Source organism: Procambarus clarkii, unplaced genomic scaffold, assembly GCF_040958095.1.
Source record: "Procambarus clarkii isolate CNS0578487 unplaced genomic scaffold, FALCON_Pclarkii_2.0 HiC_scaffold_1930, whole genome shotgun sequence".
In the NCBI taxonomy this organism is placed as follows: domain Eukaryota; kingdom Metazoa; phylum Arthropoda; class Malacostraca; order Decapoda; family Cambaridae; genus Procambarus; species Procambarus clarkii.
The window spans coordinates 1-21,516 of NW_027190953.1; the positions used below are offsets into that span (position 1 = coordinate 1).

At 42.3% G+C, this 21,516-nt stretch overlaps 2 long non-coding RNA genes and 8 other non-coding genes across 10 annotated transcripts; all 10 read left to right on the plus strand.

The window, feature by feature from the left end:
• The first annotated feature begins 1,008 nt into the window (after positions 1-1,008).
• Positions 1,009-1,201, plus strand: LOC138362516 (U2 spliceosomal RNA). The gene has a single exon (XR_011227729.1). It is a non-coding gene; the product is annotated as a U2 spliceosomal RNA (small nuclear RNA).
• Positions 1,202-1,473: 272 nt separating this feature from the next.
• Positions 1,474-12,609, plus strand: LOC138362514 (uncharacterized). Its single transcript, XR_011227727.1, has 5 exons — positions 1,474-1,522; positions 4,089-4,309; positions 6,869-7,088; positions 9,649-9,870; positions 12,434-12,609. It is a non-coding gene; the product is annotated as an uncharacterized lncRNA (long non-coding RNA).
• LOC138362520 (U2 spliceosomal RNA) lies at positions 3,792-3,984 on the plus strand. Its single transcript, XR_011227733.1, has one exon. It is a non-coding gene; the product is annotated as a U2 spliceosomal RNA (small nuclear RNA).
• LOC138362521 (U2 spliceosomal RNA) lies at positions 6,572-6,764 on the plus strand. Its single transcript, XR_011227734.1, has one exon. It is a non-coding gene; the product is annotated as a U2 spliceosomal RNA (small nuclear RNA).
• On the plus strand, positions 9,352-9,544 carry LOC138362522 (U2 spliceosomal RNA). Its single transcript, XR_011227735.1, has one exon. It is a non-coding gene; the product is annotated as a U2 spliceosomal RNA (small nuclear RNA).
• On the plus strand, positions 12,137-12,329 carry LOC138362523 (U2 spliceosomal RNA). The gene has a single exon (XR_011227736.1). It is a non-coding gene; the product is annotated as a U2 spliceosomal RNA (small nuclear RNA).
• Positions 12,610-14,920: 2,311 nt separating the features above from the next.
• LOC138362517 (U2 spliceosomal RNA) lies at positions 14,921-15,113 on the plus strand. The gene has a single exon (XR_011227730.1). It is a non-coding gene; the product is annotated as a U2 spliceosomal RNA (small nuclear RNA).
• Positions 15,114-15,346: 233 nt separating this feature from the next.
• LOC138362515 (uncharacterized) lies at positions 15,347-21,004 on the plus strand. The gene is made up of 3 exons (XR_011227728.1): positions 15,347-15,435; positions 18,002-18,221; positions 20,786-21,004. It is a non-coding gene; the product is annotated as an uncharacterized lncRNA (long non-coding RNA).
• On the plus strand, positions 17,705-17,897 carry LOC138362518 (U2 spliceosomal RNA). Its single transcript, XR_011227731.1, has one exon. It is a non-coding gene; the product is annotated as a U2 spliceosomal RNA (small nuclear RNA).
• On the plus strand, positions 20,489-20,681 carry LOC138362519 (U2 spliceosomal RNA). The gene has a single exon (XR_011227732.1). It is a non-coding gene; the product is annotated as a U2 spliceosomal RNA (small nuclear RNA).
• Positions 21,005-21,516: the final 512 nt, after the last annotated feature.

Here is a 21,516-nt window from a genome sequence, read left to right on the forward strand (position 1 = left end):
TTTATCTTAACTTTGTTGTTCATTCAACAACAGAGTCGTTTTCCAGGGAATCCCGTTATGTTAGATGATGCATCGCCTCGCCTCGCCTCGCATGGCATCGAATCGCATGTCATTGCATCGCATCGCATTGAACTGCATGGTATTGAATCACAAGGCATTGAATGGCATGGCATGGCATGGCATGGCATGGCATGGCATCACGTCTCTCGTCTCTCGTCTCTCGTCTCTCGTCTCTAGTCTCTAGTCTCTCGTCTCTAGTCTCTCGTCTCTCGTCTCTCGTCTCTCGTCTCTCGTCTCTCGTCTCTCGTCTCTCGTCTCTCGTCTCTCGTCTCTCGTCTCTCGTCTCTCGTCTCTCGTCTCTCGTCTCTCGCCTCTCGCCTCTCGCCTCTCGCCTCTAGCCTCTAGCCTCTAGCCTCTCGCCACCCAGCCCTGCCTCGCTTCGCCTCGTCTCCGGTTTGTGAAAACGATGTATCAAGCAAAGTGTTAGATGTGAAAAAGTCGTGATATATATACAAAAATGGAATAGTTGGCGCGTAATAGTGCTGTTCGTTTTCTGTTATGGTATCAGAGAGAGAACGTCTCCTATTTATATTTTTTGACGAGCGTTGGCGTAACAGGCCCCTTGCACTTTTAATTCGTTATTGTACTTTTCAAAAGCTGTAGCTACCTTAAGACACATGACAAATGGAGGTTTATGTATTAGAGTTAAGCGCTATACTCCCTGGCCAGGAGCGAATTCGTGAAACGCCACGCGAGTCTGTTTACCACTTTGCCGCCAGTTACATATTCACTACTCATGAATGAAACCATGTAATATCATGAATTTGCATATATATAAATTCATTGATCAGGTAAGAAATGGTTAAAGCCTTTACTGCATGGCGTTTATATGTATGCTTGAATTCGAATATTACTCAACGATAATCACATGCCCTTTTGCAATTGAAACTCGCTACGTGGTTTCTAGCCGCAATTGTTGCCTGGTGTTGCAGAGCAACCATGCATCCTATCGCTTCTCGGCCTTTTGGCTAAGATCAAAGTGTAGTATCTGTTCTTATCAGCTTAATATCTGATACGATCCCCATGTGGGATCCTCGATATTAAACTGATTTTTGCAACATGGCGAAGTGCTAGGAGCTTGCTCCACCTTTGCCGCGGATCGGCCCGGTATTGCAGTACCTCTGGGATCGGTCCACTCCCTTCGGGGAGACCAAAAACAACCCTATCAACTAGTCAAAATCAAGTAGGAGACGATTATGTTAATTGGTTATGTACATTAATGAATCGTGTTAATTTGAATTGCAGTAATTACTTCACACCAGCCAACATCGTATGAGGAAAAAGCCTTGGAACGAGCAGCAGAAGTGAGTCAGTCGAGTCCGGGTTTGATGGGTCGAAGCTGAACAACTGCAACGAGTTAGAGGGAAGGGAAGGAAGGGAAGGAAGGAAGGAAGGAAGGAAGGAAGGAAGAAGGAAGGAAGGAAGGAAGGAAGGAGAAAGAAGGAGAAAGAAGGAGAGTGAGGTGAGTAATATCATTTAATAACTTTAGATTAAAGATTATGTGCGAGCAAAGAAATACGATGGTTGGTGTGGAAGGAAAGAAGTTGATTTTATGAATGGGGGGTTGCCAGTTATGCAATATTAATTGATTTTGTTTGTTTTCTGAGATAGGTTATATAGGGTGAAGTTTTTCTCTATTTATATAAGTGTGGAAACTGGTTTAGATAGCTTAGTGGTTTGTTATGAAAAGGCTGGTAGAGATGGGTTGAATAGTGTTAGACTTGTGTCTGCATTTAGTGGAGAACTGGATTTGGTATTTAAATGGCATCTAATATGACGTAGTCATTGTGCAAATAAACTCTAAATCAACGGGTTTACTATGATCGAGAACCTAACTATAATAGTTACCCATTGTTGGCATGCTCTTCTTTTTTTTACAGAATTACTCACTCTCCCTTGTGAGTGAGGGAGGGAGGGAGGAGTGTGTGTGTATATCACTCGGAATTCCTTAGTCGGCTCTGACGGCGAAATTATATTCATACATACATCAAGATTAGACGTTTATCTATTTAATTTACCATTGCTGGAATGTACCAATGCGTAATAAAGACGAAATTCGACTTGAGATGGAGGGAGGTGTTGCTTTGGTGTGGTTTTACACGGCAACTCAACGATCGTTTGCCACTTCCACGCTTGCCTGCCAGCCGGCCAGCCACTAGCCTCAAAGTGAATTCCAGTGTCTTGATTAGCTTTACAATCCATCATTTACCTCAATACACACTAACAATGTGTATTTATATACTTCAATCGAGCATTCGATGCACACATTCACCTGTAATATATACGTCAATGAAACCCAGAACCCACCCAAGTTCAAGCGCACCTGCACTCTCACCCCTCTCCATTTGAATGCTAGTTTCCTATTTAGATTTCAAATGCTTCATTCACCCCTCTAAACACCACCGACGTATATTTACATTCTTTATTTAGGCAATGTATGCAGGCACACATTCATTCACGTAAAATAACGAATAAAATTGATATAGAATCTACTATAATTTGCAAAGCGACCAACCACCAAATGTCATTGTGAAAGCTAGTTTCGTAATTAGCTTTGCAATACTTCATTTACCTCCCTAAACACCAACAATGAGCGAGTATTTGTATACTCGGTAAAAGCGATGGATGGATTCCTTACACATTCACATATATTAAGCAATGAATTTGCTATAGTACCTACAGTACTCAGACTTCTCGAATTACTTACATCTTCTTATATCTTAACTTTGTTGTTCATTCAACAACAGAGTCGTTTTCCAGGGAATCCCGTTATGTTAGATGATGCATCGCCTCGCCTCGCCTCGCATGGCATCGAATCGCATGTCATTGCATCGCATCGCATTGAACTGCATGGTATTGAATCACAAGGCATTGAATGGCATGGCATGGCATGGCATGGCATGGCATGGCATCACGTCTCTCGTCTCTCGTCTCTCGTCTCTCGTCTCTCGTCTCTAGTCTCTAGTCTCTAGTCTCTCGTCTCTCGTCTCTCGTCTCTCGTCTCTCGTCTCTCGTCTCTCGTCTCTCGTCTCTCGTCTCTCGTCTCTCGTCTCTCGTCTCTCGTCTCTCGTCTCTCGTCTCTCGTCTCTCGCCTCTCGCCTCTCGCCTCTCGCCTCTAGCCTCTAGCCTCTAGCCTCTCGCCACCCAGCCCTGCCTCGCTTCGCCTCGTCTCCGGTTTGTGAAAACGATGTATCAAGCAAAGTGTTAGATGTGAAAAAGTCGTGATATATATACAAAAATGGAATAGTTGGCGCGTAATAGTGCTGTTCGTTTTCTGTTATGGTATCAGAGAGAGAACGTCTCCTATTTATATTTTTTGACGAGCGTTGGCGTAACAGGCCCCTTGCACTTTTAATTCGTTATTGTACTTTTCAAAAGCTGTAGCTACCTTAAGACACATGACAAATGGAGGTTTATGTATTAGAGTTAAGCGCTATACTCCCTGGCCAGGAGCGAATTCGTGAAACGCCACGCGAGTCTGTTTACCACTTTGCCGCCAGTTACATATTCACTACTCATGAATGAAACCATGTAATATCATGAATTTGCATATATATATAAATTCATTGATCAGGTAAGAAATGGTTAAAGCCTTTACTGCATGGCGTTTATATGTATGCTTGAATTCGAATATTACTCAACGATAATCACATGCCCTTTTGCAATTGAAACTCGCTACGTGGTTTCTAGCCGCAATTGTTGCCTGGTGTTGCAGAGCAACCATGCATCCTATCGCTTCTCGGCCTTTTGGCTAAGATCAAAGTGTAGTATCTGTTCTTATCAGCTTAATATCTGATACGATCCCCATGTGGGATCCTCGATATTAAACTGATTTTTGCAACATGGCGAAGTGCTAGGAGCTTGCTCCACCTTTGCCGCGGATCGGCCCGGTATTGCAGTACCTCTGGGATCGGTCCACTCCCTTCGGGGAGACCAAAAACAACCCTATCAACTAGTCAAAATCAAGTAGGAGACGATTATGTTAATTGGTTATGTACATTAATGAATCGTGTTAATTTGAATTGCAGTAATTACTTCACACCAGCCAACATCGTATGAGGAAAAAGCCTTGGAACGAGCAGCAGAAGTGAGTCAGTCGAGTCCGGGTTTGATGGGTCGAAGCTGAACAACTGCAACGAGTTAGAGGGAAGGAAGGAAGGAAGGAAAGGAAGGAAGGAAGGAAGGAAGGAAGGAAGGAAGGAAGGAAGGAAGGAAGGAAGGAGAAAGAAGGAGAAAGAAGGAGAGTGAGGTGAGTAATATCATTTAATAACTTTAGATTAAAGATTATGTGCGAGCAAAGAAATACGATGGTTGGTGTGGAAGGAAAGAAGTTGATTTTATGAATGGGGGGTTGCCAGTTAATGCAATATTAATTGATTTTGTTTGTTTTCTGAGATAGGTTATATAGGGTGAAGTTTTTCTCTATTTATATAAGTGTGGAAACTGGTTTAGATAGCTTAGTGGTTTGTTATGAAAAGGCTGGTAGAGATGGGTTGAATAGTGTTAGACTTGTGTCTGCATTTAGTGGAGAACTGGATTTGGTATTTAAATGGCATCTAATATGACGTAGTCATTGTGCAAATAAACTCTAAATCAACGGGTTTACTATGATCGAGAACCTAACTATAATAGTTACCCATTGTTGGCATGCTCTTCTTTTTTTTACAGAATTACTCACTCTCCCTTGTGAGGAGGGAGGGAGGGAGGAGTGTGTGTGTATATCACTCGGAATTCCTTAGTCGGCTCTGACGGCGAAATTATATTCATACATACATCAAGATTAGACGTTTATCTATTTAATTTACCATTGCTGGAATGTACCAATGCGTAATAAAGACGAAATTCGACTTGAGATGGAGGGAGGTGTTGCTTTGGTGTGGTTTTACACGGCAACTCAACGATCGTTTGCCACTTCCACGCTTGCCTGCCAGCCGGCCAGCCACTAGCCTCAAAGTGAATTCCAGTGTCTTGATTAGCTTTACAATCCATCATTTACCTCAATACACACTAACAATGTGTATTTATATACTTCAATCGAGCATTCGATGCACACATTCACCTGTAATATATACGTCAATGAAACCCAGAACCCACCCAAGTTCAAGCGCACCTGCACTCTCACCCCTCTCCATTTGAATGCTAGTTTCCTATTTAGATTTCAAATGCTTCATTCACCCCTCTAAACACCACCGACGTATATTTACATTCTTTATTTAGGCAATGTATGCAGGCACACATTCATTCACGTAAAATAACGAATAAAATTGATATAGAATCTACTATAATTTGCAAAGCGACCAACCACCAAATGTCATTGTGAAAGCTAGTTTCGTAATTAGCTTTGCAATACTTCATTTACCTCCCTAAACACCAACAATGAGCGAGTATTTGTATACTCGGTAAAAGCGATGGATGGATTCCTTACACATTCACATATATTAAGCAATGAATTTGCTATAGTACCTACAGTACTCAGACTTCTCGAATTACTTACATCTTCTTATATCTTAACTTTGTTGTTCATTCAACAACAGAGTCGTTTTCCAGGGAATCCCGTTATGTTAGATGATGCATCGCCTCGCCTCGCCTCGCATGGCATCGAATCGCATGTCATTGCATCGCATCGCATTGAACTGCATGGTATTGAATCACAAGGCATTGAATGGCATGGCATGGCATGGCATGGCATGGCATGGCATCACGTCTCTCGTCTCTCGTCTCTCGTCTCTCGTCTCTCGTCTCTAGTCTCTAGTCTCTAGTCTCTCGTCTCTCGTCTCTCGTCTCTCGTCTCTCGTCTCTCGTCTCTCGTCTCTCGTCTCTCGTCTCTCGTCTCTCGTCTCTCGTCTCTCGTCTCTCGTCTCTCGTCTCTCGCCTCTCGCCTCTCGCCTCTCGCCTCTAGCCTCTAGCCTCTAGCCTCTCGCCACCCAGCCCTGCCTCGCTTCGCCTCGTCTCCGGTTTGTGAAAACGATGTATCAAGCAAAGTGTTAGATGTGAAAAAGTCGTGATATATATACAAAAATGGAATAGTTGGCGCGTAATAGTGCTGTTCGTTTTCTGTTATGGTATCAGAGAGAGAACGTCTCCTATTTATATTTTTTGACGAGCGTTGGCGTAACAGGCCCCTTGCACTTTTAATTCGTTATTGTACTTTTCAAAAGCTGTAGCTACCTTAAGACACATGACAAATGGAGGTTTATGTATTAGAGTTAAGCGCTATACTCCCTGGCCAGGAGCGAATTCGTGAAACGCCACGCGAGTCTGTTTACCACTTTGCCGCCAGTTACATATTCACTACTCATGAATGAAACCATGTAATATCATGAATTTGCATATATATATAAATTCATTGATCAGGTAAGAAATGGTTAAAGCCTTTACTGCATGGCGTTTATATGTATGCTTGAATTCGAATATTACTCAACGATAATCACATGCCCTTTTGCAATTGAAACTCGCTACGTGGTTTCTAGCCGCAATTGTTGCCTGGTGTTGCAGAGCAACCATGCATCCTATCGCTTCTCGGCCTTTTGGCTAAGATCAAAGTGTAGTATCTGTTCTTATCAGCTTAATATCTGATACGATCCCCATGTGGGATCCTCGATATTAAACTGATTTTTGCAACATGGCGAAGTGCTAGGAGCTTGCTCCACCTTTGCCGCGGATCGGCCCGGTATTGCAGTACCTCTGGGATCGGTCCACTCCCTTCGGGGAGACCAAAAACAACCCTATCAACTAGTCAAAATCAAGTAGGAGACGATTATGTTAATTGGTTATGTACATTAATGAATCGTGTTAATTTGAATTGCAGTAATTACTTCACACCAGCCAACATCGTATGAGGAAAAAGCCTTGGAACGAGCAGCAGAAGTGAGTCAGTCGAGTCCGGGTTTGATGGGTCGAAGCTGAACAACTGCAACGAGTTAGAGGGAAGGAAGGAAGGAAGGAAGGAAGGAAGGAAGGAAGGAAGGAAGGAAGGAAGGAAGGAAGGAAGGAAGGAAGGAGAAAGAAGGAGAAAGAAGGAGAGTGAGGTGAGTAATATCATTTAATAACTTTAGATTAAAGATTATGTGCGAGCAAAGAAATACGATGGTTGGTGTGGAAGGAAAGAAGTTGATTTTATGAATGGGGGGTTGCCAGTTAATGCAATATTAATTGATTTTGTTTGTTTTCTGAGATAGGTTATATAGGGTGAAGTTTTTCTCTATTTATATAAGTGTGGAAACTGGTTTAGATAGCTTAGTGGTTTGTTATGAAAAGGCTGGTAGAGATGGGTTGAATAGTGTTAGACTTGTGTCTGCATTTAGTGGAGAACTGGATTTGGTATTTAAATGGCATCTAATATGACGTAGTCATTGTGCAAATAAACTCTAAATCAACGGGTTTACTATGATCGAGAACCTAACTATAATAGTTACCCATTGTTGGCATGCTCTTCTTTTTTTACAGAATTACTCACTCTCCCTTGTGAGTGAGGGAGGGAGGGAGGAGTGTGTGTGTATATCACTCGGAATTCCTTAGTCGGCTCTGACGGCGAAATTATATTCATACATACATCAAGATTAGACGTTTATCTATTTAATTTACCATTGCTGGAATGTACCAATGCGTAATAAAGACGAAATTCGACTTGAGATGGAGGGAGGTGTTGCTTTGGTGTGGTTTTACACGGCAACTCAACGATCGTTTGCCACTTCCACGCTTGCCTGCCAGCCGGCCAGCCACTAGCCTCAAAGTGAATTCCAGTGTCTTGATTAGCTTTACAATCCATCATTTACCTCAATACACACTAACAATGTGTATTTATATACTTCAATCGAGCATTCGATGCACACATTCACCTGTAATATATACGTCAATGAAACCCAGAACCCACCCAAGTTCAAGCGCACCTGCACTCTCACCCCTCTCCATTTGAATGCTAGTTTCCTATTTAGATTTCAAATGCTTCATTCACCCCTCTAAACACCACCGACGTATATTTACATTCTTTATTTAGGCAATGTATGCAGGCACACATTCATTCACGTAAAATAACGAATAAAATTGATATAGAATCTACTATAATTTGCAAAGCGACCAACCACCAAATGTCATTGTGAAAGCTAGTTTCGTAATTAGCTTTGCAATACTTCATTTACCTCCCTAAACACCAACAATGAGCGAGTATTTGTATACTCGGTAAAAGCGATGGATGGATTCCTTACACATTCACATATATTAAGCAATGAATTTGCTATAGTACCTACAGTACTCAGACTTCTCGAATTACTTACATCTTCTTATATCTTAACTTTGTTGTTCATTCAACAACAGAGTCGTTTTCCAGGGAATCCCGTTATGTTAGATGATGCATCGCCTCGCCTCGCCTCGCATGGCATCGAATCGCATGTCATTGCATCGCATCGCATTGAACTGCATGGTATTGAATCACAAGGCATTGAATGGCATGGCATGGCATGGCATGGCATGGCATGGCATCACGTCTCTCGTCTCTCGTCTCTCGTCTCTCGTCTCTCGTCTCTAGTCTCTAGTCTCTAGTCTCTCGTCTCTCGTCTCTCGTCTCTCGTCGTCTCGTCTCTCGTCTCTCGTCTCTCGTCTCTCGTCTCTCGTCTCTCGTCTCTCGTCTCTCGTCTCTCGTCTCTCGTCTCTCGCCTCTCGCCTCTCGCCTCTCGCCTCTAGCCTCTAGCCTCTAGCCTCTCGCCACCCAGCCCTGCCTCGCTTCGCCTCGTCTCCGGTTTGTGAAAACGATGTATCAAGCAAAGTGTTAGATGTGAAAAAGTCGTGATATATATACAAAAATGGAATAGTTGGCGCGTAATAGTGCTGTTCGTTTTCTGTTATGGTATCAGAGAGAGAACGTCTCCTATTTATATTTTTTGACGAGCGTTGGCGTAACAGGCCCCTTGCACTTTTAATTCGTTATTGTACTTTTCAAAAGCTGTAGCTACCTTAAGACACATGACAAATGGAGGTTTATGTATTAGAGTTAAGCGCTATACTCCCTGGCCAGGAGCGAATTCGTGAAACGCCACGCGAGTCTGTTTACCACTTTGCCGCCAGTTACATATTCACTACTCATGAATGAAACCATGTAATATCATGAATTTGCATATATATATAAATTCATTGATCAGGTAAGAAATGGTTAAAGCCTTTACTGCATGGCGTTTATATGTATGCTTGAATTCGAATATTACTCAACGATAATCACATGCCCTTTTGCAATTGAAACTCGCTACGTGGTTTCTAGCCGCAATTGTTGCCTGGTGTTGCAGAGCAACCATGCATCCTATCGCTTCTCGGCCTTTTGGCTAAGATCAAAGTGTAGTATCTGTTCTTATCAGCTTAATATCTGATACGATCCCCATGTGGGATCCTCGATATTAAACTGATTTTTGCAACATGGCGAAGTGCTAGGAGCTTGCTCCACCTTTGCCGCGGATCGGCCCGGTATTGCAGTACCTCTGGGATCGGTCCACTCCCTTCGGGGAGACCAAAAACAACCCTATCAACTAGTCAAAATCAAGTAGGAGACGATTATGTTAATTGGTTATGTACATTAATGAATCGTGTTAATTTGAATTGCAGTAATTACTTCACACCAGCCAACATCGTATGAGGAAAAAGCCTTGGAACGAGCAGCAGAAGTGAGTCAGTCGAGTCCGGGTTTGATGGGTCGAAGCTGAACAACTGCAACGAGTTAGAGGGAAGGAAGGAAGGAGAAGGAAGGAAGGAAGGAAGGAAGGAAGGAAGGAAGGAAGGAAGGAAGGAAGGAAGGAAGGAGAAAGAAGGAGAAAGAAGGAGAGTGAGGTGAGTAATATCATTTAATAACTTTAGATTAAAGATTATGTGCGAGCAAAGAAATACGATGGTTGGTGTGGAAGGAAAGAAGTTGATTTTATGAAGGGGGGTTGCCAGTTATGCAATATTAATTGATTTTGTTTGTTTTCTGAGATAGGTTATATAGGGTGAAGTTTTTCTCTATTTATATAAGTGTGGAAACTGGTTTAGATAGCTTAGTGGTTTGTTATGAAAAGGCTGGTAGAGATGGGTTGAATAGTGTTAGACTTGTGTCTGCATTTAGTGGAGAACTGGATTTGGTATTTAAATGGCATCTAATATGACGTAGTCATTGTGCAAATAAACTCTAAATCAACGGGTTTACTATGATCGAGAACCTAACTATAATAGTTACCCATTGTTGGCATGCTCTTCTTTTTTTTACAGAATTACTCACTCTCCCTTGTGAGTGAGGGAGGGAGGGAGGAGTGTGTGTGTATATCACTCGGAATTCCTTAGTCGGCTCTGACGGCGAAATTATATTCATACATACATCAAGATTAGACGTTTATCTATTTAATTTACCATTGCTGGAATGTACCAATGCGTAATAAAGACGAAATTCGACTTGAGATGGAGGGAGGTGTTGCTTTGGTGTGGTTTTACACGGCAACTCAACGATCGTTTGCCACTTCCACGCTTGCCTGCCAGCCGGCCAGCCACTAGCCTCAAAGTGAATTCCAGTGTCTTGATTAGCTTTACAATCCATCATTTACCTCAATACACACTAACAATGTGTATTTATATACTTCAATCGAGCATTCGATGCACACATTCACCTGTAATATATACGTCAATGAAACCCAGAACCCACCCAAGTTCAAGCGCACCTGCACTCTCACCCCTCTCCATTTGAATGCTAGTTTCCTATTTAGATTTCAAATGCTTCATTCACCCCTCTAAACACCACCGACGTATATTTACATTCTTTATTTAGGCAATGTATGCAGGCACACATTCATTCACGTAAAATAACGAATAAAATTGATATAGAATCTACTATAATTTGCAAAGCGACCAACCACCAAATGTCATTGTGAAAGCTAGTTTCGTAATTAGCTTTGCAATACTTCATTTACCTCCCTAAACACCAACAATGAGCGAGTATTTGTATACTCGGTAAAAGCGATGGATGGATTCCTTACACATTCACATATATTAAGCAATGAATTTGCTATAGTACCTACAGTACTCAGACTTCTCGAATTACTTACATCTTCTTATATCTTAACTTTGTTGTTCATTCAACAACAGAGTCGTTTTCCAGGGAATCCCGTTATGTTAGATGATGCATCGCCTCGCCTCGCCTCGCATGGCATCGAATCGCATGTCATTGCATCGCATCGCATTGAACTGCATGGTATTGAATCACAAGGCATTGAATGGCATGGCATGGCATGGCATGGCATGGCATGGCATCACGTCTCTCGTCTCTCGTCTCTCGTCTCTCGTCTCTCGTCTCTAGTCTCTAGTCTCTAGTCTCTCGTCTCTCGTCTCGTCTCTCGTCTCTCGTCTCTCGTCTCTCGTCTCTCGTCTCTCGTCTCTCGTCTCTCGTCTCTCGTCTCTCGTCTCTCGTCTCTCGTCTCTCGTCTCTCGCCTCTCGCCTCTCGCCTCTCGCCTCTAGCCTCTAGCCTCTAGCCTCTCGCCACCCAGCCCTGCCTCGCTTCGCCTCGTCTCCGGTTTGTGAAAACGATGTATCAAGCAAAGTGTTAGATGTGAAAAAGTCGTGATATATATACAAAAATGGAATAGTTGGCGCGTAATAGTGCTGTTCGTTTTCTGTTATGGTATCAGAGAGAGAACGTCTCCTATTTATATTTTTTGACGAGCGTTGGCGTAACAGGCCCCTTGCACTTTTAATTCGTTATTGTACTTTTCAAAAGCTGTAGCTACCTTAAGACACATGACAAATGGAGGTTTATGTATTAGAGTTAAGCGCTATACTCCCTGGCCAGGAGCGAATTCGTGAAACGCCACGCGAGTCTGTTTACCACTTTGCCGCCAGTTACATATTCACTACTCATGAATGAAACCATGTAATATCATGAATTTGCATATATATATAAATTCATTGATCAGGTAAGAAATGGTTAAAGCCTTTACTGCATGGCGTTTATATGTATGCTTGAATTCGAATATTACTCAACGATAATCACATGCCCTTTTGCAATTGAAACTCGCTACGTGGTTTCTAGCCGCAATTGTTGCCTGGTGTTGCAGAGCAACCATGCATCCTATCGCTTCTCGGCCTTTTGGCTAAGATCAAAGTGTAGTATCTGTTCTTATCAGCTTAATATCTGATACGATCCCCATGTGGGATCCTCGATATTAAACTGATTTTTGCAACATGGCGAAGTGCTAGGAGCTTGCTCCACCTTTGCCGCGGATCGGCCCGGTATTGCAGTACCTCTGGGATCGGTCCACTCCCTTCGGGGAGACCAAAAACAACCCTATCAACTAGTCAAAATCAAGTAGGAGACGATTATGTTAATTGGTTATGTACATTAATGAATCGTGTTAATTTGAATTGCAGTAATTACTTCACACCAGCCAACATCGTATGAGGAAAAAGCCTTGGAACGAGCAGCAGAAGTGAGTCAGTCGAGTCCGGGTTTGATGGGTCGAAGCTGAACAACTGCAACGAGTTAGAGGGAAGGAAGGAAGGAAGGAAGGAAGGAAGGAAGGAAGGAAGGAAGGAAGGAAGGAAGGAAGAAGGAAGGAAGGAGAAAGAAGGAGAAGAAGGAGAGTGAGGTGAGTAATATCATTTAATAACTTTAGATTAAAGATTATGTGCGAGCAAAGAAATACGATGGTTGGTGTGGAAGGAAAGAAGTTGATTTTATGAATGGGGGGTTGCCAGTTATGCAATATTAATTGATTTTGTTTGTTTTCTGAGATAGGTTATATAGGGTGAAGTTTTTCTCTATTTATATAAGTGTGGAAACTGGTTTAGATAGCTTAGTGGTTTGTTATGAAAAGGCTGGTAGAGATGGGTTGAATAGTGTTAGACTTGTGTCTGCATTTAGTGGAGAACTGGATTTGGTATTTAAATGGCATCTAATATGACGTAGTCATTGTGCAAATAAACTCTAAATCAACGGGTTTACTATGATCGAGAACCTAACTATAATAGTTACCCATTGTTGGCATGCTCTTCTTTTTTTTACAGAATTACTCACTCTCCCTTGTGAGTGAGGGAGGGAGGGAGGAGTGTGTGTGTATATCACTCGGAATTCCTTAGTCGGCTCTGACGGCGAAATTATATTCATACATACATCAAGATTAGACGTTTATCTATTTAATTTACCATTGCTGGAATGTACCAATGCGTAATAAAGACGAAATTCGACTTGAGATGGAGGGAGGTGTTGCTTTGGTGTGGTTTTACACGGCAACTCAACGATCGTTTGCCACTTCCACGCTTGCCTGCCAGCCGGCCAGCCACTAGCCTCAAAGTGAATTCCAGTGTCTTGATTAGCTTTACAATCCATCATTTACCTCAATACACACTAACAATGTGTATTTATATACTTCAATCGAGCATTCGATGCACACATTCACCTGTAATATATACGTCAATGAAACCCAGAACCCACCCAAGTTCAAGCGCACCTGCACTCTCACCCCTCTCCATTTGAATGCTAGTTTCCTATTTAGATTTCAAATGCTTCATTCACCCCTCTAAACACCACCGACGTATATTTACATTCTTTATTTAGGCAATGTATGCAGGCACACATTCATTCACGTAAAATAACGAATAAAATTGATATAGAATCTACTATAATTTGCAAAGCGACCAACCACCAAATGTCATTGTGAAAGCTAGTTTCGTAATTAGCTTTGCAATACTTCATTTACCTCCCTAAACACCAACAATGAGCGAGTATTTGTATACTCGGTAAAAGCGATGGATGGATTCCTTACACATTCACATATATTAAGCAATGAATTTGCTATAGTACCTACAGTACTCAGACTTCTCGAATTACTTACATCTTCTTATATCTTAACTTTGTTGTTCATTCAACAACAGAGTCGTTTTCCAGGGAATCCCGTTATGTTAGATGATGCATCGCCTCGCCTCGCCTCGCATGGCATCGAATCGCATGTCATTGCATCGCATCGCATTGAACTGCATGGTATTGAATCACAAGGCATTGAATGGCATGGCATGGCATGGCATGGCATGGCATGGCATCACGTCTCTCGTCTCTCGTCTCTCGTCTCTCGTCTCTCGTCTCTAGTCTCTAGTCTCTCGTCTCTCGTCTCTCGTCTCTCGTCTCTCGTCTCTCGTCTCTCGTCTCTCGTCTCTCGTCTCTCGTCTCTCGTCTCTCGTCTCTCGTCTCTCGTCTCTCGTCTCTCGTCTCTCGTCTCTCGCCTCTCGCCTCTCGCCTCTCGCCTCTAGCCTCTAGCCTCTAGCCTCTCGCCACCCAGCCCTGCCTCGCTTCGCCTCGTCTCCGGTTTGTGAAAACGATGTATCAAGCAAAGTGTTAGATGTGAAAAAGTCGTGATATATATACAAAAATGGAATAGTTGGCGCGTAATAGTGCTGTTCGTTTTCTGTTATGGTATCAGAGAGAGAACGTCTCCTATTTATATTTTTTGACGAGCGTTGGCGTAACAGGCCCCTTGCACTTTTAATTCGTTATTGTACTTTTCAAAAGCTGTAGCTACCTTAAGACACATGACAAATGGAGGTTTATGTATTAGAGTTAAGCGCTATACTCCCTGGCCAGGAGCGAATTCGTGAAACGCCACGCGAGTCTGTTTACCACTTTGCCGCCAGTTACATATTCACTACTCATGAATGAAACCATGTAATATCATGAATTTGCATATATATATAAATTCATTGATCAGGTAAGAAATGGTTAAAGCCTTTACTGCATGGCGTTTATATGTATGCTTGAATTCGAATATTACTCAACGATAATCACATGCCCTTTTGCAATTGAAACTCGCTACGTGGTTTCTAGCCGCAATTGTTGCCTGGTGTTGCAGAGCAACCATGCATCCTATCGCTTCTCGGCCTTTTGGCTAAGATCAAAGTGTAGTATCTGTTCTTATCAGCTTAATATCTGATACGATCCCCATGTGGGATCCTCGATATTAAACTGATTTTTGCAACATGGCGAAGTGCTAGGAGCTTGCTCCACCTTTGCCGCGGATCGGCCCGGTATTGCAGTACCTCTGGGATCGGTCCACTCCCTTCGGGGAGACCAAAAACAACCCTATCAACTAGTCAAAATCAAGTAGGAGACGATTATGTTAATTGGTTATGTACATTAATGAATCGTGTTAATTTGAATTGCAGTAATTACTTCACACCAGCCAACATCGTATGAGGAAAAAGCCTTGGAACGAGCAGCAGAAGTGAGTCAGTCGAGTCCGGGTTTGATGGGTCGAAGCTGAACAACTGCAACGAGTTAGGGAAGGAAGGAAGGAAGGAAGGAAGGAAGGAAGGAAGGAAGGAAGGAAGGAAGGAAGGAAGGAAGGAAGGAAGGAGAAAGAAGGAGAAAGAAGGAGAGTGAGGTGAGTAATATCATTTAATAACTTTAGATTAAAGATTATGTGCGAGCAAAGAAATACGATGGTTGGTGTGGAAGGAAAGAAGTTGATTTTATGAATGGGGGGTTGCCAGTTATGCAATATTAATTGATTTTGTTTGTTTTCTGAGATAGGTTATATAGGGTGAAGTTTTTCTCTATTTATATAAGTGTGGAAACTGGTTTAGATAGCTTAGTGGTTTGTTATGAAAAGGCTGGTAGAGATGGGTTGAATAGTGTTAGACTTGTGTCTGCATTTAGTGGAGAACTGGATTTGGTATTTAAATGGCATCTAATATGACGTAGTCATTGTGCAAATAAACTCTAAATCAACGGGTTTACTATGATCGAGAACCTAACTATAATAGTTACCCATTGTTGGCATGCTCTTCTTTTTTTTACAGAATTACTCACTCTCCCTTGTGAGTGAGGGAGGGAGGGAGGAGTGTGTGTGTATATCACTCGGAATTCCTTAGTCGGCTCTGACGGCGAAATTATATTCATACATACATCAAGATTAGACGTTTATCTATTTAATTTACCATTGCTGGAATGTACCAATGCGTAATAAAGACGAAATTCGACTTGAGATGGAGGGAGGTGTTGCTTTGGTGTGGTTTTACACGGCAACTCAACGATCGTTTGCCACTTCCACGCTTGCCTGCCAGCCGGCCAGCCACTAGCCTCAAAGTGAATTCCAGTGTCTTGATTAGCTTTACAATCCATCATTTACCTCAATACACACTAACAATGTGTATTTATATACTTCAATCGAGCATTCGATGCACACATTCACCTGTAATATATACGTCAATGAAACCCAGAACCCACCCAAGTTCAAGCGCACCTGCACTCTCACCCCTCTCCATTTGAATGCTAGTTTCCTATTTAGATTTCAAATGCTTCATTCACCCCTCTAAACACCACCGACGTATATTTACATTCTTTATTTAGGCAATGTATGCAGGCACACATTCATTCACGTAAAATAACGAATAAAATTGATATAGAATCTACTATAATTTGCAAAGCGACCAACCACCAAATGTCATTGTGAAAGCTAGTTTCGTAATTAGCTTTGCAATACTTCATTTACCTCCCTAAACACCAACAATGAGCGAGTATTTGTATACTCGGTAAAAGCGATGGATGGATTCCTTACACATTCACATATATTAAGCAATGAATTTGCTATAGTACCTACAGTACTCAGACTTCTCGAATTACTTACATCTTCTTATATCTTAACTTTGTTGTTCATTCAACAACAGAGTCGTTTTCCAGGGAATCCCGTTATGTTAGATGATGCATCGCCTCGCCTCGCCTCGCATGGCATCGAATCGCATGTCATTGCATCGCATCGCATTGAACTGCATGGTATTGAATCACAAGGCATTGAATGGCATGGCATGGCATGGCATGGCATGGCATGGCATCACGTCTCTCGTCTCTCGTCTCTCGTCTCTCGTCTCTCGTCTCTAGTCTCTAGTCTCTAGTCTCTCGTCTCTCGTCTCTCGTCTCTCGTCTCTCGTCTCTCGTCTCTCGTCTCTCGTCTCTCGTCTCTCGTCTCTCGTCTCTCGTCTCTCGTCTCTCGTCTCTCGTCTCTCGTCTCTCGCCTCTCGCCTCTCGCCTCTCGCCTCTAGCCTCTAGCCTCTAGCCTCTCGCCACCCAGCCCTGCCTCGCTTCGCCTCGTCTCCGGTTTGTGAAAACGATGTATCAAGCAAAGTGTTAGATGTGAAAAAGTCGTGATATATATACAAAAATGGAATAGTTGGCGCGTAATAGTGCTGTTCGTTTTCTGTTATGGTATCAGAGAGAGAACGTCTCCTATTTATATTTTTTGACGAGCGTTGGCGTAACAGGCCCCTTGCACTTTTAATTCGTTATTGTACTTTTCAAAAGCTGTAGCTACCTTAAGACACATGACAAATGGAGGTTTATGTATTAGAGTTAAGCGCTATACTCCCTGGCCAGGAGCGAATTCGTGAAACGCCACGCGAGTCTGTTTACCACTTTGCCGCCAGTTACATATTCACTACTCATGAATGAAACCATGTAATATCATGAATTTGCATATATATATAAATTCATTGATCAGGTAAGAAATGGTTAAAGCCTTTACTGCATGGCGTTTATATGTATGCTTGAATTCGAATATTACTCAACGATAATCACATGCCCTTTTGCAATTGAAACTCGCTACGTGGTTTCTAGCCGCAATTGTTGCCTGGTGTTGCAGAGCAACCATGCATCCTATCGCTTCTCGGCCTTTTGGCTAAGATCAAAGTGTAGTATCTGTTCTTATCAGCTTAATATCTGATACGATCCCCATGTGGGATCCTCGATATTAAACTGATTTTTGCAACATGGCGAAGTGCTAGGAGCTTGCTCCACCTTTGCCGCGGATCGGCCCGGTATTGCAGTACCTCTGGGATCGGTCCACTCCCTTCGGGGAGACCAAAAACAACCCTATCAACTAGTCAAAATCAAGTAGGAGACGATTATGTTAATTGGTTATGTACATTAATGAATCGTGTTAATTTGAATTGCAGTAATTACTTCACACCAGCCAACATCGTATGAGGAAAAAGCCTTGGAACGAGCAGCAGAAGTGAGTCAGTCGAGTCCGGGTTTGATGGGTCGAAGCTGAACAACTGCAACGAGTTAGAGGGAAGGAAGGAAGGAAGGAAGGAAGGAAGGAAGGAAGGAAGGAAGGAAGGAAGGAAGGAAGGAAGGAAGGAAGGAGAAAGAAGGAGAAAGAAGGAGAGTGAGGTGAGTAATATCATTTAATAACTTTAGATTAAAGATTATGTGCGAGCAAAGAAATACGATGGTTGGTGTGGAAGGAAAGAAGTTGATTTTATGAATGGGGGGTTGCCAGTTATGCAATATTAATTGATTTTGTTTGTTTTCTGAGATAGGTTATATAGGGTGAAGTTTTTCTCTATTTATATAAGTGTGGAAACTGGTTTAGATAGCTTAGTGGTTTGTTATGAAAAGGCTGGTAGAGATGGGTTGAATAGTGTTAGACTTGTGTCTGCATTTAGTGGAGAACTGGATTTGGTATTTAAATGGCATCTAATATGACGTAGTCATTGTGCAAATAAACTCTAAATCAACGGGTTTACTATGATCGAGAACCTAACTATAATAGTTACCCATTGTTGGCATGCTCTTCTTTTTTTTACAGAATTACTCACTCTCCCTTGTGAGTGAGGGAGGGAGGGAGGAGTGTGTGTGTATATCACTCGGAATTCCTTAGTCGGCTCTGACGGCGAAATTATATTCATACATACATCAAGATTAGACGTTTATCTATTTAATTTACCATTGCTGGAATGTACCAATGCGTAATAAAGACGAAATTCGACTTGAGATGGAGGGAGGTGTTGCTTTGGTGTGGTTTTACACGGCAACTCAACGATCGTTTGCCACTTCCACGCTTGCCTGCCAGCCGGCCAGCCACTAGCCTCAAAGTGAATTCCAGTGTCTTGATTAGCTTTACAATCCATCATTTACCTCAATACACACTAACAATGTGTATTTATATACTTCAATCGAGCATTCGATGCACACATTCACCTGTAATATATACGTCAATGAAACCCAGAACCCACCCAAGTTCAAGCGCACCTGCACTCTCACCCCTCTCCATTTGAATGCTAGTTTCCTATTTAGATTTCAAATGCTTCATTCACCCCTCTAAACACCACCGACGTATATTTACATTCTTTATTTAGGCAATGTATGCAGGCACACATTCATTCACGTAAAATAACGAATAAAATTGATATAGAATCTACTATAATTTGCAAAGCGACCAACCACCAAATGTCATTGTGAAAGCTAGTTTCGTAATTAGCTTTGCAATACTTCATTTACCTCCCTAAACACCAACAATGAGCGAGTATTTGTATACTCGGTAAAAGCGATGGATGGATTCCTTACACATTCACATATATTAAGCAATGAATTTGCTATAGTACCTACAGTACTCAGACTTCTCGAATTACTTACATCTTCTTATATCTTAACTTTGTTGTTCATTCAACAACAGAGTCGTTTTCCAGGGAATCCCGTTATGTTAGATGATGCATCGCCTCGCCTCGCCTCGCATGGCATCGAATCGCATGTCATTGCATCGCATCGCATTGAACTGCATGGTATTGAATCACAAGGCATTGAATGGCATGGCATGGCATGGCATGGCATGGCATGGCATCACGTCTCTCGTCTCTCGTCTCTCGTCTCTCGTCTCTCGTCTCTAGTCTCTAGTCTCTAGTCTCTCGTCTCTCGTCTCTCGTCTCTCGTCTCTCGTCTCTCGTCTCTCGTCTCTCGTCTCTCGTCTCTCGTCTCTCGTCTCTCGTCTCTCGTCTCTCGTCTCTCGTCTCTCGTCTCTCGCCTCTCGCCTCTCGCCTCTCGCCTCTAGCCTCTAGCCTCTAGCCTCTCGCCACCCAGCCCTGCCTCGCTTCGCCTCGTCTCCGGTTTGTGAAAACGATGTATCAAGCAAAGTGTTAGATGTGAAAAAGTCGTGATATATATACAAAAATGGAATAGTTGGCGCGTAATAGTGCTGTTCGTTTTCTGTTATGGTATCAGAGAGAGAACGTCTCCTATTTATATTTTTTGACGAGCGTTGGCGTAACAGGCCCCTTGCACTTTTAATTCGTTATTGTACTTTTCAAAAGCTGTAGCTACCTTAAGACACATGACAAATGGAGGTTTATGTATTAGAGTTAAGCGCTATACTCCCTGGCCAGGAGCGAATTCGTGAAACGCCACGCGAGTCTGTTTACCACTTTGCCGCCAGTTACATATTCACTACTCATGAATGAAACCATGTAATATCATGAATTTGCATATATATAAATTCATTGATCAGGTAAGAAATGGTTAAAGCCTTTACTGCATGGCGTTTATATGTATGCTTGAATTCGAATATTACTCAACGATAATCACATGCCCTTTTGCAATTGAAACTCGCTACGTGGTTTCTAGCCGCAATTGTTGCCTGGTGTTGCAGAGCAACCATGCATCCTATCGCTTCTCGGCCTTTTGGCTAAGATCAAAGTGTAGTATCTGTTCTTATCAGCTTAATATCTGATACGATCCCCATGTGGGATCCTCGATATTAAACTGATTTTTGCAACATGGCGAAGTGCTAGGAGCTTGCTCCACCTTTGCCGCGGATCGGCCCGGTATTGCAGTACCTCTGGGATCGGTCCACTCCCTTCGGGGAGACCAAAAACAACCCTATCAACTAGTCAAAATCAAGTAGGAGACGATTATGTTAATTGGTTATGTACATTAATGAATCGTGTTAATTTGAATTGCAGTAATTACTTCACACCAGCCAACATCGTATGAGGAAAAAGCCTTGGAACGAGCAGCAGAAGTGAGTCAGTCGAGTCCGGGTTTGATGGGTCGAAGCTGAACAACTGCAACGAGTTAGAGGGAAGGAAGGAAGGGAAGGAAGGAAGGAAGGAAGGAAGGAAGGAAGGAAGGAAGGAAGGAAGGAAGGAAGGAAGGAAGGAGAAAGAAGGAGAAAGAAGGAGAGTGAGGTGAGTAATATCATTTAATAACTTTAGATTAAAGATTATGTGCGAGCAAAGAAATACGATGGTTGGTGTGGAAGGAAAGAAGTTGATTTTATGAATGGGGGGTTGCCAGTTAATGCAATATTAATTGATTTTGTTTGTTTTCTGAGATAGGTTATATAGGGTGAAGTTTTTCTCTATTTATATAAGTGTGGAAACTGGTTTAGATAGCTTAGTGGTTTGTTATGAAAAGGCTGGTAGAGATGGGTTGAATAGTGTTAGACTTGTGTCTGCATTTAGTGGAGAACTGGATTTGGTATTTAAATGGCATCTAATATGACGTAGTCATTGTGCAAATAAACTCTAAATCAACGGGTTTACTATGATCGAGAACCTAACTATAATAGTTACCCATTGTTGGCATGCTCTTTTTTTTTACAGAATTACTCACTCTCCCTTGTGAGTGAGGGAGGGAGGGAGGAGTGTGTGTGTATATCACTCGGAATTCCTTAGTCGGCTCTGACGGCGAA